This window comes from Balaenoptera physalus (genome assembly GCF_965194825.1).
Source record: "Balaenoptera physalus genome assembly, chromosome: 5".
Lineage (NCBI taxonomy): Eukaryota > Metazoa > Chordata > Mammalia > Artiodactyla > Balaenopteridae > Balaenoptera > Balaenoptera physalus.
Genome location: NC_138884.1, coordinates 46,908,070 through 46,921,726, shown reverse-complemented (window position 1 = coordinate 46,921,726; position 13,657 = coordinate 46,908,070). Strand labels below are relative to the sequence as shown.

At 42.4% G+C, this 13,657-nt stretch overlaps 1 protein-coding gene across 1 annotated transcript in view; it reads left to right on the top strand.

The window, feature by feature from the left end:
* The window catches only part of LOC309661717 (stearoyl-CoA desaturase 5-like), a 238,659-nt gene that overhangs the window by 223,057 nt on the left and 1,945 nt on the right, over positions 1-13,657 (top strand). Inside the window, exon 2 of the transcript XR_014264171.1 lies at positions 12,575-12,751. The gene's annotated coding sequence lies outside the window, so the exon portion shown is untranslated. The remainder of the gene's footprint in view (positions 1-12,574; positions 12,752-13,657) is intronic.

The following is a 13,657-nucleotide window of genomic DNA, read 5'->3' as shown; positions in this document are numbered from 1 at the left end:
CAAAATTCCTCTGTAGCTGTAAATCTGTGACCCAAACAAGTTAAGTGTTTCCAAATACCATGTTGGGACTGGCATAGAATAGACATCCCTACTCCAAAAGGAAGAAATAGCAAAGAAGGAAGGGGTGACAGTCTCCAAGCTAGTCCAAAGCCTAGCAAGGCCAATCCCATTAGATCTTAAGGTACGAGAATAACCCGCTTTAGTGTGATGCTTTGCCCTCCAGGCCCACTGGGGTGGCAACATCATCCCCACAGCTCGGTGGGGCAGCCCCACTCCTTCAGCTTGGTGGGGTGCCACCCACACTGCAGCTCTCTGTAGGGCCTCCACCTACACCATGACTCTCTGTGAGGGCGACAATCTCACACTTTGAAACTGAGGCCCCCTGGGCCTGTGGTGGGATTCACAGACCCGATGACCTCGGAATCACCTTTGGGGTCCTTCTTCCCTTTTCTTCAAGAGGAGTACACATTCACAGCCAAATTGCTCTAGGCTCCCATTCTGTAGGATCCAAGAATTCTGAAAGCCTTCCCTCATTCTGCCTGGCTTTCTCTGTCCCCTTTCGTTCAAACTGGCAGGGTCCCTGCTGGTTTAATCCTCTATTCCTGGCCTCTGCTGAGATGACTAATTAAATTAATAGCACACCTGCTACACCCTTCGAGTTTTCTTCAGAACAAGCGTTCTCACTTTCAAATATGGATAGGCTGAGAAGTTTCCAAATCTCTAAGTTCTGATTTCTTTTTGCTTAACAATTTGGTCTTCAATTTCTCTCTCTCCTGATGTGTTTCACTGTGAGCGGTGAGGAGGAACCAAGCTACTTCTTCCAAACTTTGTTCAGAGATCTCCTCAGATGAATATTCAGTTTCATCACTCACAAGGTCTACCTTCCAAAAAACACTAGAACACAGTTCAGTCGAGTTCTTTGCCACTTTATAATAAGAACTGCGTCTCCTCCAATTTCTGATAACGTGTTCCTCATTTCTGTTGGAGACCTCACCAGAATAGCCTTTAACGTCCATATTTCTATCTGTTCATGATTATTTCTGTATTCTCTACAAAGATGGAGGTTTTCTCTCCAGTGTGCGTCTTTTCTTTCTGAGCCATCAGCAGAATCACTTTGAATAGGTAAGGGCTGAAAGGCCTTTATGGTGATCTCTGCTTTTTTTTAGCATGCACTTCCAATCTCTTTCAGCCTTTACCTGCTATCCAGTTCCGAGGCCACGTCCACATATTTAGGTATTTGCGACTTCTTGGTACCAAAATATGTGTTAGCTCAAGGGACTATAACAAACTACCACAGCCTGGGTGGCTTAAACAACAGACGTTTAGTTCTCACAGTTCTGGAGGCTGCAAAGCCCAAAATCAAGCCACCAGCAGACTCCAGGTCCCTAAATTTCTCATTCATAATTTCTGACCGTTTCTTTTCTGTGCTACATTTTAGCTAATTTTTCACGTCTATCATCCATGTCATCCACTTCCTCTTTATCAGTATCTGATTTAACTTTTTCCCATTCCCTTTGCTCTACAGATGTGTGATGTTTGTAGGTTGAATTTCATCATCCACTATAAAATATTCAATTTCAATGCTCAAGATTTACTAACATCAATCATTTTTACTGTTGAAGACAGAACATTCTTAACTGGAACTGGCACTGTTAATACAAGTGTAGGGTAGTGAATACAAGCCCAACTAGTACAGTTTGGTGCTACTCCTTGATTTGGGTTAAGGTGCCAGCACTTCTGCCACCTTTGCTTTTGCACCATCAGTACCTATGTCAACACAATTGTTCCAGAGTAAATCATGAGATTAAAAACGTTTCACCAACAGTTTGAATATTACAGCATCATGTTGTTTGTGATCAAGCGTGAAGATCGTCAATATTATCTAGTGCTAGTACTAGACAAATTCAAGGAACACAGCAAACCCAGTCACTTTTTGTTTCCTTTTCCATGTGAAAAGCTGTAAGCAACATTTCTTTGCCCTTTAAAGGGCTCATATGTCTCTGTTTAAAATATTCCATTCCTCTCTCTCTTTTTTCAAATTCATTAATTTATTTATTTGTTTTTAGCTGCGTTGGGTCTTCGTTGCTGTGCGCAGGCTTTCTCTAGTCGCGGTGAGCAGGCTTCTCATTGCGGTGGCTTCTCTTGTTGCGGAGCGCGGGCTCTAGGCGCGCGGGCGTCAGTAGTCGTGGCACACGGGCTCAGTTCGTGGGCTCTAGAGCGCAGGCTCAGTAATTGTGGAGCACGGGCTTAGTTGCTCGGCGGCATGTGGGATCTTCCCAGACCAGGGACCAAACCCATGTCCCCTGCATTGGCAGGCGGATTCCCAACCACTGCGCCACCAGGGAAGTCCCAATTCCTCTCTCTTTAAACAGAAAGTGATTGGACTTAAAGCAGTGCTTAAAGTTTACCGGTACTAGAATCCTTGTTCAAAATTGCTCTGTGGCATAAGCCACAATGCAGTGAATTGTTGACACCTCCAAATCCCAGGGAGGCCCCTGAGTGCTCTCTCAGGAGGAAACTGAGGTCAGGTGTATCTGATGGCCTGTGTGCTCTCTGTGCTCCTGGTGATATGTGGGGGCTTTCAGGTGAGTGCAGCGGGTAGACTCATGGACTCTTATTCTTGGCTGGGGGAGACAGCACTGTCGGGTTTATGTTTCCACATTTGCCTCCTTTTGTGTTGCCTTTCTCCCAGTTGCATTTAGCCTGATTAGAGGGAAGGAGGAGATGTCGGTAGCTGGGCAGGTGGTTCTCCAGGAGCAAGTGTCAGGGACGGTTGTGTGGGCAAGATCCCTAGGCCCCGTCCTGGCAATCTTGCTGTGCACTGAGCAGTCCAGATGAATCGGCTCCTTGACCAGAAGTCCAGGAAACTTTCGGCAATCTGGGCAAAATTTGGGATCTGAGGATGGGCTCAGAAATTTCAGCAAGGATTTGGCGGTATCTTACCCTCGGGCTGTTTAAGAGCCCCTGGTTTTGAATGGCATGAAGCACCAGAGAGCCTTTGATCACATTCTATACAGCTGTCCTGTGTGTGGCCCTCCAGCAGCAAACCTCCTCTGCTGTGACCTCAGGGCAGGCCCTGCCCCCCCCCGCCCCGAGGCTCCTGCCCTGGGAAGCATGAGGGTGTAGCGCAGGCTGACTGTCAGTGCTGGGCTCCTGGCTTGCCTGGCCCACAGGATGGAGCATCTGTTCACCTTATGCTGGTGCCCTTCCCAGAACCAATGGGCTCACAGCCCAGACATTTATGCTGAGTCTGGGGGCAGCTGTGCCCTGAGAAGCCATATCTTGTCACTTGGCCCCGGGAGCACCTCCACAACGGACCACGCTTATCATACGGGCCTCCTGCTCTTGTGCCCTCTTGTTTTGTTCTGAGGCAGGTGGTTGTGATGGCCAGTACTGAGGGGTCTTGTGATCTCAGAGCGGACACTGGAGGCTGACTGACCCCACAGAGGTGGACAAGGATGTGGGCTCAGGCGATGGGTCCTTTCTTGGGTTTCTGCCTCTCCTCCCTGACTCCTGACCCTTGCTCTCCAAAGCTCACCTTTCTGTTGTAGTTGCCTCCCCAGGGGGCAGTGACGGGCTTTGCCCCGCTGAACTATACCCTCGGGGTAGGTGGCCACAGCCTGGCTTGTCACACACTGGGGAAATCCTACACTGGGGAAGTCAGGATTGTGCCTTGCTGGGCTTGGAACCCAGGTAGAAAGGTAGATGGTGTGGGTCTGAGGGACTGATGCCCCAGCCCCAGGGCAGGTGACTTCTCCTAGGAGAGGTTGCCCATGGCCCCCTTTGGCCCCTCGACCCTGCAGAGGTGCTCATACACGCCCCCTGCAGGCCACAGCCTCTGTTCATAGGATCTGCCCCAGTATCACACGAGAAGCCGGGGCCAGGAGCCTCGCTCTCTCTGAGAGCAGCTGGTCATCCCACGCTGAGGGGCGTCTTCTCGGACACAGGGCACATAGCTGACCTGCAACTGACATATGGACTCTTCCCTGGGCTTTACCCCTGAATTTACCTCCATGCTGGTCATCCCACACTGAGGGGCGACTTCTCGGACACAGGGCACAGAGCTGACGTGTAACTGACATATGGACTCTTCCTTGGGCTTTACCCCTGAATTTACCTCCCTTCTTGTCTCCTGTCTCACGGCCCCTGCCTTTTCCCCCAGACACCGGAGATCTCCAGGCTTGGGTGGAGTATGGCATGTTGTCAAGCTCAGTGGTGTCCACCTCACCAGCCCACTGGAATCAAGCCCCCGGGAGCCTTTGAGAGAGCAAGACCAAGGACTTTAAGAAGACTACGGTTAATGTTAAGGAGGATAGATTGTAAGATGAGGAATTTCACTAGTGTTCTTCAATCCGTAAGAAGAATGAAATAGAAATTGCAGAATTGAAACTTGCACAGACATCAAGAAATAATAGTTTACAGGCCTCAAGAAGTAATAGTTTAACAAATGACACATTCACAGAATCAAGGAGATGAGCACCATCCACAGGGTGTTCAAAGGAGGTGCCTAATCCCAGGAGCAGCGTGGCCACGGCTCGTCTGAGAGCGAGGCATGTGCTGGGCAAGCTTTTGTATGTAATATTCACCAAAGGGAACCTTGGCCAGTGATACCAGGGAAAGGCTATCATGGTGAAGGCCCACTCATCTCCACCACCCTCAACTTGAATCCAAGTATTGGTGAAGAAACAGACTTGACAGAGACTTTGGCCACCTGGCCTGGGTTCTCCCTACAAAACGTCATGTTTCTCCAAGAACAGGGCAAGGAGTCACAATTGTCCAAATCACAGACTGCATATCTTAACGGTACAGCTATTACAAATTTGCACCTTTGTTTGAAGGGAATTGTTAAGTGGTGGGTAGGGAGTGATGTGTTCCAGGGAGGATTTGGGCCCTCTGGCTTGCAGGTGACCCTCTTATCAGACAGGGCAATTCTGCCAATAACTCATCACTGCCTTCATTCCTCAGGTGGTAGGGATACAAAGGGATTAAAAGGGGTGCGGGCAGGAAACAGCCCTCACTGACAGCACAGAGCCATCACCTACTGTCTCCTCAACTCCTCTGCCCATATAGGCACTGAGGGTGCCATCTTCTTGCTTTCACAGCAGCTGTTGATAGCACACCATCATCCAAGGAGTTCTTGAGCACCAACTTTGCACTACTCAGCAGCAAAATGGAGAAATCAAGGATGGTTCATGGAAATAGCTAAGGGTCTTGTTTTAGGGCAAACGAGCTTATTCTGCAATATGTGCTTCTTAGTTAATTGGGGTTCAAATGTCCTTTCTTGGATGAAATGATGTTGATAATGTTTGAAAAATAAAAGGTAGGCCACCCCATGAGAAACTATGCTTTTATCTGAGTGGGGTTGGGGAGCAAGAGGGAGTAATGAAAATTTGGGTTGTTGAAGTAGTGACAGGGCAGGGCTGACTTGTTCAAGGCTGCCTCCCTGCAGGAAGAAGGCCAGCCTTCCTCAAGACTTCATGGACACTCCCCATAGCCAGGGCTTACGGCTGTCATAGCTGGTGACTCAGCCATGGGCCTACTGAGCAATACAGCTGCAACCGCAGCTTGGCTCAGCCCTGACCAGCAGGAGAGAGTCTGGGCCTCCCTCAGACTGAGTGCTCGTTCCATGGAGAGGGATGGACCTGGGTCCTGTGTGTCCCAGTGCTGGTCCTAGTTCCTGCCCACACGGGACCTGGGCTTCCCTGATTCTGCAATATAAACACCAGAGCCCAAAGTTTGAGTCCCTCTCCTGGACCCTGGATCCCTACTGGATCCCTGTGCGCTGGCCCAGAGAAGAGTGTGCAGTGGGGACCCACAAACTCCCCACTCACTATTCCTGTGACTGTGAACTTCCCCTGATAAACATGGCTCCAGCAGCCAGGGTTACATATTTTTAGGGAACTCTCTTATGGTTACAAGTGCAAAAGACTGGGAACTACTATGGAAAACTAATATTTGAAAACTTCACTCCAGTGATATTTGAAGAACCTCTATAAAGTAACTAAACAAACATAATTGCATTTTATTCCACTGTGTCCAAAGTCTAAGCTTTAAATTGTATAAAAATGAGAATGAGAAGTAGAATGCCTCCAAACATTTGGAAATTAAGATGCACACTTCTAAATAATCCATGGTTAAAGAGGAATTTCAAGGAAGATTTTTAAGTTAAGTAAAACTGAGTGAAAATGAAAATACAACACATAAAATGTGGAAGGATCCAGATAAAACATTATTAAGAGGGAAACGAATGGCACTAAATGCTTAGAATAGAAAAGAGGGAAGGTCTCAGATCAATAATCTAAGCTTTCACCCATGGAAATGGGAAAAAAATTGCACAATAAAATCAACGCATGAAGAAGGAAGCAAATAACAATACACTCTGATCAAATGGAGTCTATTCTCGGAACACAAGCTTGGTTTACTATTCAAAAATCATCAGCGTAATTTGCCATATTAATAGATTGAAGAAGAAAATCTACATGGCCCCATCAATTAATGAAGAAAAAGCATTTGATGAACTTCAACACACATTCATGTCAGAAACTCTCAGAAATCTAGGAATAGAAGGGCTCTACTTCAACCCAGTAAAGAATACCTACAAAAAACCGACAGTGAACATCATACTTCATGGTGAGAGAATGAATGTTTTCCTCCTAAATTCAAAAGAAGGCCAGAATGTCCTCTTTCATCTCTCCTTTTCAACTTAGTACTGTAGGTACTAGCCAGTGCAGCATGGCAAGAAAAAGAAAGAAAGACACACAGATTAGAAAAGAAGAAATATTACTGTCCATACTCATGGATAGCATGACTGTCTGCATAGAAAATCCCAAGAAATCTCTAAGAAGCAATTAATAATTGGCAATTTCTTTAACAAAGTCTAACAAGCTCAACACAAAAACATTAGTCATATTCCCAAATATTAACAATGAACAACTGGAAACCAAAACTAAAAACACGATGCCATACACAATGCTTCCAAAACATGAGATATTTGATTATAAATATTTTAATAGAGGATCTGTATGATACAACCAAACAAGACCTAAATCAATGGAGAGACATATCGCATTCATGGATTGGAAGACTCAACATAATAAAAGGTCAACTTCCAACAGAATTTTTTTGTCAACATGGACAAGCTTATTCTAAAATGTATGAACAAAAGGTAAAGGCAAAGGAACCAGAATAAGTAAAACAATTTTGAGAAAGCAGAATATAGTTAGAGGATATTAAGACCTACTGTAAAGCTATAAGTAAGACAGTGTGGTATTGGTGGAAGGATAGATACATAGTTCAATGAATAGGATAGAGAATACAGAAATAGACACATGCCAATACAACAAACTTTTTTTTTTTTTTTACGTAAGTTAAAAAGCAATATGAAAAGCAAAATCTCTAGTCCTTATAATAACCCTAAAAGGAACACAAATCTGTTAAATGACTAAGCAAGACCATACAGTTAGTGGCAGCACCAGAATCAGAACACAGGTCTACCTACTCTTGCTATGACTGAGCCTCTTCCTCTACATCTCCTAAATGTCACTCTGAGTTGAAGAGGGGAAAGAAATGGGAGGCCACCGTGATGCCACATCCCTGTGCTTTAACCAGTATGTTTTCTTTATATACTGGACCATTTTTTCAGATTTTATTTGAAGCAAGTTTTGGCTTGCTTCAGTATGTATTTCATTTTCTATTTATTACCCTCTTTCATTCATGGCAGACAGGCTCTAGAGGTCCTGAGAATGTCTGAAACAAAGAATGCTATAAAACACCTTAGTAACTCTCGAAAATGCTAAGTGGACCCTGAATCAAAACGTCAAGTTTCAGAGAACTTACAGCCACTAACGATCTGCAAAACAAACAAATAAACAAACAAACAACCCCACACCCTAGCAACTCTCAACCTTGGATCAAACTACAATATGTTGGAAGAGGTATTACTGAAAAGAGCTTGAAAGGGCAGCCTAAAAGGCAGAGGGTACAGAACATGGGCCATGTCCCTGTAAAGGGGACATGGTTCATAATATTGTGAATCAAGCGGCTGGTTCACAATACTGGTTATCATGTTCAAAACTGTCAATCAAAGAGAGGTGCATTATTATATATTTGCTTGTTGCTATTGCTTTTCTGATTAGAAGATACAGAGTCACTTTAGGTAACTTCCATTTAATTTAATATTTGTCTTCATTTTATATCCAGGTCGCATTTTCTACATTAAAATATAATCATGCTGACTGCCCCCACCCCCTACACCCTCAGAGAAAAAAAGTGAAGAACTTTACACAACTTGAAAGAAAGATGGAATGCACAGAGAAGTTGCTATTGCACCCAAGTAACAAAGAACACAGAGAGACCAAACAGTAGACAAGTCAGAAGTGCATAGAAGACAGCTCAGGGCTCGCAGCAGGAAGGAGGAGGAATTAAAAGACTAAAGCTTTTAAATGCTATCACTTGTGCCACAAGATTACCCTGAAAAGGCAGATGATAGGTCAGAAAGCAGGACCAAACAGGGGATTTTCCAAAGGCTGCTATCTAACAGAGTTTAAAATATCCATAGATTATATATATAAAAAAAATTCCATACACAGAAGAGCTTTCTCTTCCCCACCTTGCCTCTAGCATCCGGTCAACACTTAAGAAACTTAAAACCACTGTTAGCATGTCCGAATGTAGAACCGATATAGGTTTTTTCTTTCTTAAAAAATTGTATCCCAACTCTTTCCAACCAAGAATTCTATTAATTATTTTCATTATGATTACTCTGCATGGAAACCCAGTATGGGATCATCAAGACAGGGCATCTCACTACTATCAGATCAATGCCAGTTGGGCAAAAGCTGCATGATTCTGTGTTACTCAGAGGGAGGGAGAACGGTAAGACACAGGAGTTGAAACTTATCCGCACCACAGAGGAAAAGGAAACTCCTTTTCTAATCTATTCATTAAACAGGAAACAGCAGGTGGACAGGAAAAGCCGTCTGCCTAGAGCAGACCCAGAGGCACACCGAAATCTAAAAACAAGTGCTCAGGAAAGCGTCTCGGCTCGGAGAGGAAGCGTCTTTCAGACCCTATCTTGTCCCTAGTTTGGAGATCAAAGCATTAGAACTTCAGATAGTGATACTCTGGAGGGGGTGGACAGGAAAGGTCTGAGAGACCCAAATAATGAGGACACTAGGCAGCTAACTACACCCCTACGTACAAATACACACATCAGTACGAAAAGTTCACCTCCAACCCTCAGCTACTTTAAACAAAGCATTGCAGGTCCAGGTTTTCTGAACAGGGGATATTTTAAAGTCTGTTAGCAGTTTAAAACATTGCAACACTGGCACAATATGTTACCTATTCTTTGTTTTTAATTACAGGGCAACACAGTAAACTCCAACACAAAGGTGGGGATGGGCGAGTGCAAAAGGAATAAAGAAAACAGAACCAGTATTTCACAAGAGCATCGAGCCAGCGATGAAGTAGCAGCTAATGCTTTGCAGACTCTCGAGGGTAGAGTTCGCTCAAGGTGCTCTGAGGGATTCTCTTCAGCATTTCTTTGGGGAAGATTCGGAGCAGTTGCCAGCCAATGTCCAAAGTCTCACAGACAGTGCGGTTTTCGTAAGGACCTTACAAAAAATTGAGACTAGATGAATAAAGGCCAAGTACTTCCAACTTATCAGCGTTCTTCAAAATTTATTGTTATGGGTCTAGCACTGTGAGCATGAAGTATAAAAAAGAGACACAAAGCAGTCAGGTCTCCCAGGACTGGATGTGACCAAATGTGGAAATGAGGGTCTAGACAGTAAGTACCCCTGGGAATCAGAGAAAAGGGAGAAAGTCCGCAGGTGAGACCTTGGGCGCGTGCGTGCGTGCATGCGTGTGTGTGTGTGTGTGTGTGTGTGTGTGTGTTTAACAATGGGTGGGATCTAAAAACACCCCACTGAATAATGGAAACTAGACCCAGAGTTTTGTCCAGAGAGTAGTGAGAAAAGCAGTTTCCCAGCAACACAGGCTGACCTGAAGGAGGCTAGTACAGATACTTAGAAGGCCTTAAATGCCAATTAAGCACCTGAATAGGTCCATGTGAAAGTTTTCAAACTTGCTATTGCTATTATTATTTTTAATAGGTGAGTTCAGTAGATAGCACTCAGTATGAAACATAAATGTACTAGTAGGTGGAATGATTTGGAGCAGTTGAATTTCTATCACCTAATAGGTGAATGTTATTGACACGTCTTCAAGTGTAATTTCAGGTGTACCCAGGCTGTGTCAGAGAGATAGAATGCTTGTCCCTTTGTACTGAAGGGCTTAGTATTTGAGGAGAATAAGTAGGAAAAGGGCCAGCTTTTTGTTTCCTAAGCCAAATGCTGATTCTGTGCACAAGACTCTTTGTAGGTATCTTCAAAGATATAAATGTTGGGCTTCCCTGGTGGTGCAGTGGTTGAGAATCTGCCTGCCAATGCAGGGGACACGGGTTCGAGCCCTGGTCTGGGAAGATCCCACATGCCGCGGAGCAACTAGGCCCGTGAGCCACAATTGCTGAGCCTGTGCTCCGCAACAAGAGAGGCCGCGATAGTGAGAGGCCTGCGCACCGCGATGAAGAGTGGCCCCCACTTGCCCCAACTAGAGAAAGCCTTCGCACAGAAACGAAGACCCAACACAGCCATAAATAAATAAATAAATAAATAAATAAATAAATTCATTCATTCATTTAAAAAAAGAAGGTATTAGTTATTTAAAAAAAAAGATATAAATGTTAATACTTAATCAAACAAATTGGGGTCGTGATTTTAAAATTCTCACAAATGACACCCCAGGAGTTAACAAAGTCGTTCATTTTATATGCCGTTTCAGTCCGATGCTGTCTGTGGGTGAGTATATTTTTAAAGTATTCAAGGCAGAGAGAACTATATCACATTCCTAATTTAGTGTCCTTATTTGGTGTGCAATAAAACTTGGGCTTTTTCATGATATTTGTTTCAATTCAATAAGTGACTGAATATGTAGTGATGAATAGGATTGCCAAGATCCTTTCCCTGAGGGAGTTTCCAAACTCAAAATGACAACAGAAGTATACATGGGATTCCAAAGTGATAAGGACAATGATAGAGGTAGTGGGAGCACAGAGGAGGGAAATCTAAACCCGATAATGCAGCATGGGTGGAAGCTGGGGTGGGGAGTGAGGAAGATTTTCCACAAGCAGGATATTTCTATCTGCATTGTGTATCTGCTAGAGCTTGATTTGGAGCCTTTTCTTATTTCTATACTTTTTGTTCTAAACTTTATTCTCTTTTTGACGAAATTTTTTAGTTAATTGTTTTCAGTATTTTGTCTGTTCTAGGGAATTGTCAGTAAATTTGATTGAGTAAAAATACTTATATCTGTGTTCCAGGACTGTGGAGGTATGACTCTCTAGTTGGTTTTGTGTACACTTACATGTAGGATCCAGCTCACATCTTTCTAAATTGTTCATGAGAATATGAAGTAGAATAGAAACAAAGTCTTTATCTTTATAATGACTTTGGTATAATAGTTTTATAGGATTTTGTACTTAATAAGGTCTTCTTATTATATTGAGGTATAAGACCCTTTATCTTAAGACTGACTTACTCTAAGACCTTTAGACCTTCTAGCCTGAGAATTAAACTCTTTATTTTTAATACTGTTTATAATCACATACATTTTCTATAGGTTATTCTTCATGCTTTTCTTTGGACTTTTAAAGAACATTCTTTATGCAAAACTTGTAATTTTGATGTTACTTCCTCCTATATATCTCAGTATACCCTTAGTATTTTCTGGGGACTATTTCCTGAGACTTTGTAATATCATTATAGTATAAAGTTCCCCTCCATAAAAGGCAGGTTTACCTAAGTATACCTACAAAATGTAAATGATGTGTTTAAACCTTTAATGAATTTATAGAAATGTATCATTTTTATAGATATTAAATGAATTCTTGCTGAAACATTTTAACACATTGCTTTTTTGTTGTTTGTTAATAACTGGAACATGTATATGGTAAACTCATACTTACTATTGATCTATATAATTATAGATCTGTGTGAGCTACCCTGAGTTTGACATCTTACTCTTTTAGTTTATTTCAAGTATCTCTTTTTTTATTAATTTTCATGTCTTTCATAGATCACCATTTTCTTCCATCACCATCTTTAGCAGCTGATTCTCTTTTGGAGCCTTTTTTCCCTGCAGAGAAACAAAGTTGTATTTTTTCAGCTGCTTTTGTGATTTGTGAGCATTACTCAACTGCAAGAGAAACAACAAAAGAGCAGTGATGATAAGTGACATTGATCTTGCATACTACCATGTGGCAGGCATAATTCAAATCCCTGCCTCAGTGAACTTACAAGTTACACTGTATATAATGGACCTTTGGTGTCAGTTCTTGAGTATTAGAAACCATGATGTCAGACCCTAATGTGCCGGGGTTTATTGCGTAATACACAGCATATGAACAAAAATCATATGAATGATCAAGCTTACTTTAAGAAGATCAACATGCTGTCATATATAGTTGGGTGAACTCTTAACAATTGGCTTTGCTTTCTTCCATTGCTTCTTATAGCCAAATATTGTTCAGCTTCGTGACAGACTTTGTAGAGCACAAGGAGATCCAGCACCAGGGCAACAGGAGTCACCTAAAGTTCCTTATGAGAGGCAGCAGCTGCCCAAGGGCAGGCCTGGACCAGTTGCTGGCCACACACAGATGCCAAGAGTTCCAGCTCAACAATATTATCCCCATGTGAGTGATATGGTCCAGATTAAAGTAGGAACATTTATGTATTTCAAATTGGTGGTTTTAGTGTCTTGAGTAAGAGACCAGTGATAAAACTAGACAATGTATTATTTTAATGGTTATAGTTTTTCTTTTCTTGAAAGTAGCATTTATGATGTTTTTAAAAATTATCCCTTTAATCTAGTCAAATAATTTACAAACTAGGTAAAATTAACTTAAGCTCTCTGGGGAGATTTCTTCTTATTTCTCCGTCACTCAAGCTTAAATTACACATGTACATCTGTTCTTGAAATTTAATTTGATTCATCTAACAAACTAAGTAAAGTAGTGGGAACAATTTTGTGGGTAATTTGGTCAATTTTTTAAAGTGTTTTTAGAAAATAGTCTCTTTTTAAGTATTATTTTCTGAATCATTAGTGTGGTTTTACTATGTCTTCTGTATCAGCACAATAAAGAGTATCCAGAATACAAACATTTTTTTGGACAACTTTATATTAGAGAAAAGTGAGTGACCAAAGGTATATGAAGTTGTAGGTCATGGGGAATGTAAAGATGATTAAATAATTTTTATTAATAAACTAATTTATTTATTAAATTAAAATTACCAAATGGTTAGTGGCATAAAATGTGACCTCTTATTGTCTTTTACTATTTCATGTAGAAACTTATATTTCCAGACCAGCAGATAACCTTCATGTTCTTAAATAAAAAGTATATTTTCGTAAGTAATAAATGGTCTTGATTGATAACAAAGTTAGTAGGTACTCTGCTCATTTTATTTTTGAGATGAAACCACCTCGATGGCAGTCTCTCTTTTTTATTTATTTATTTATTGATTGATTTTTGGCTGCGTTGGGTCTTTGCCGCTGCGTGCAGGCTCTCTCCAGTTGCGGCGAGCCGGGGCCATTCCTC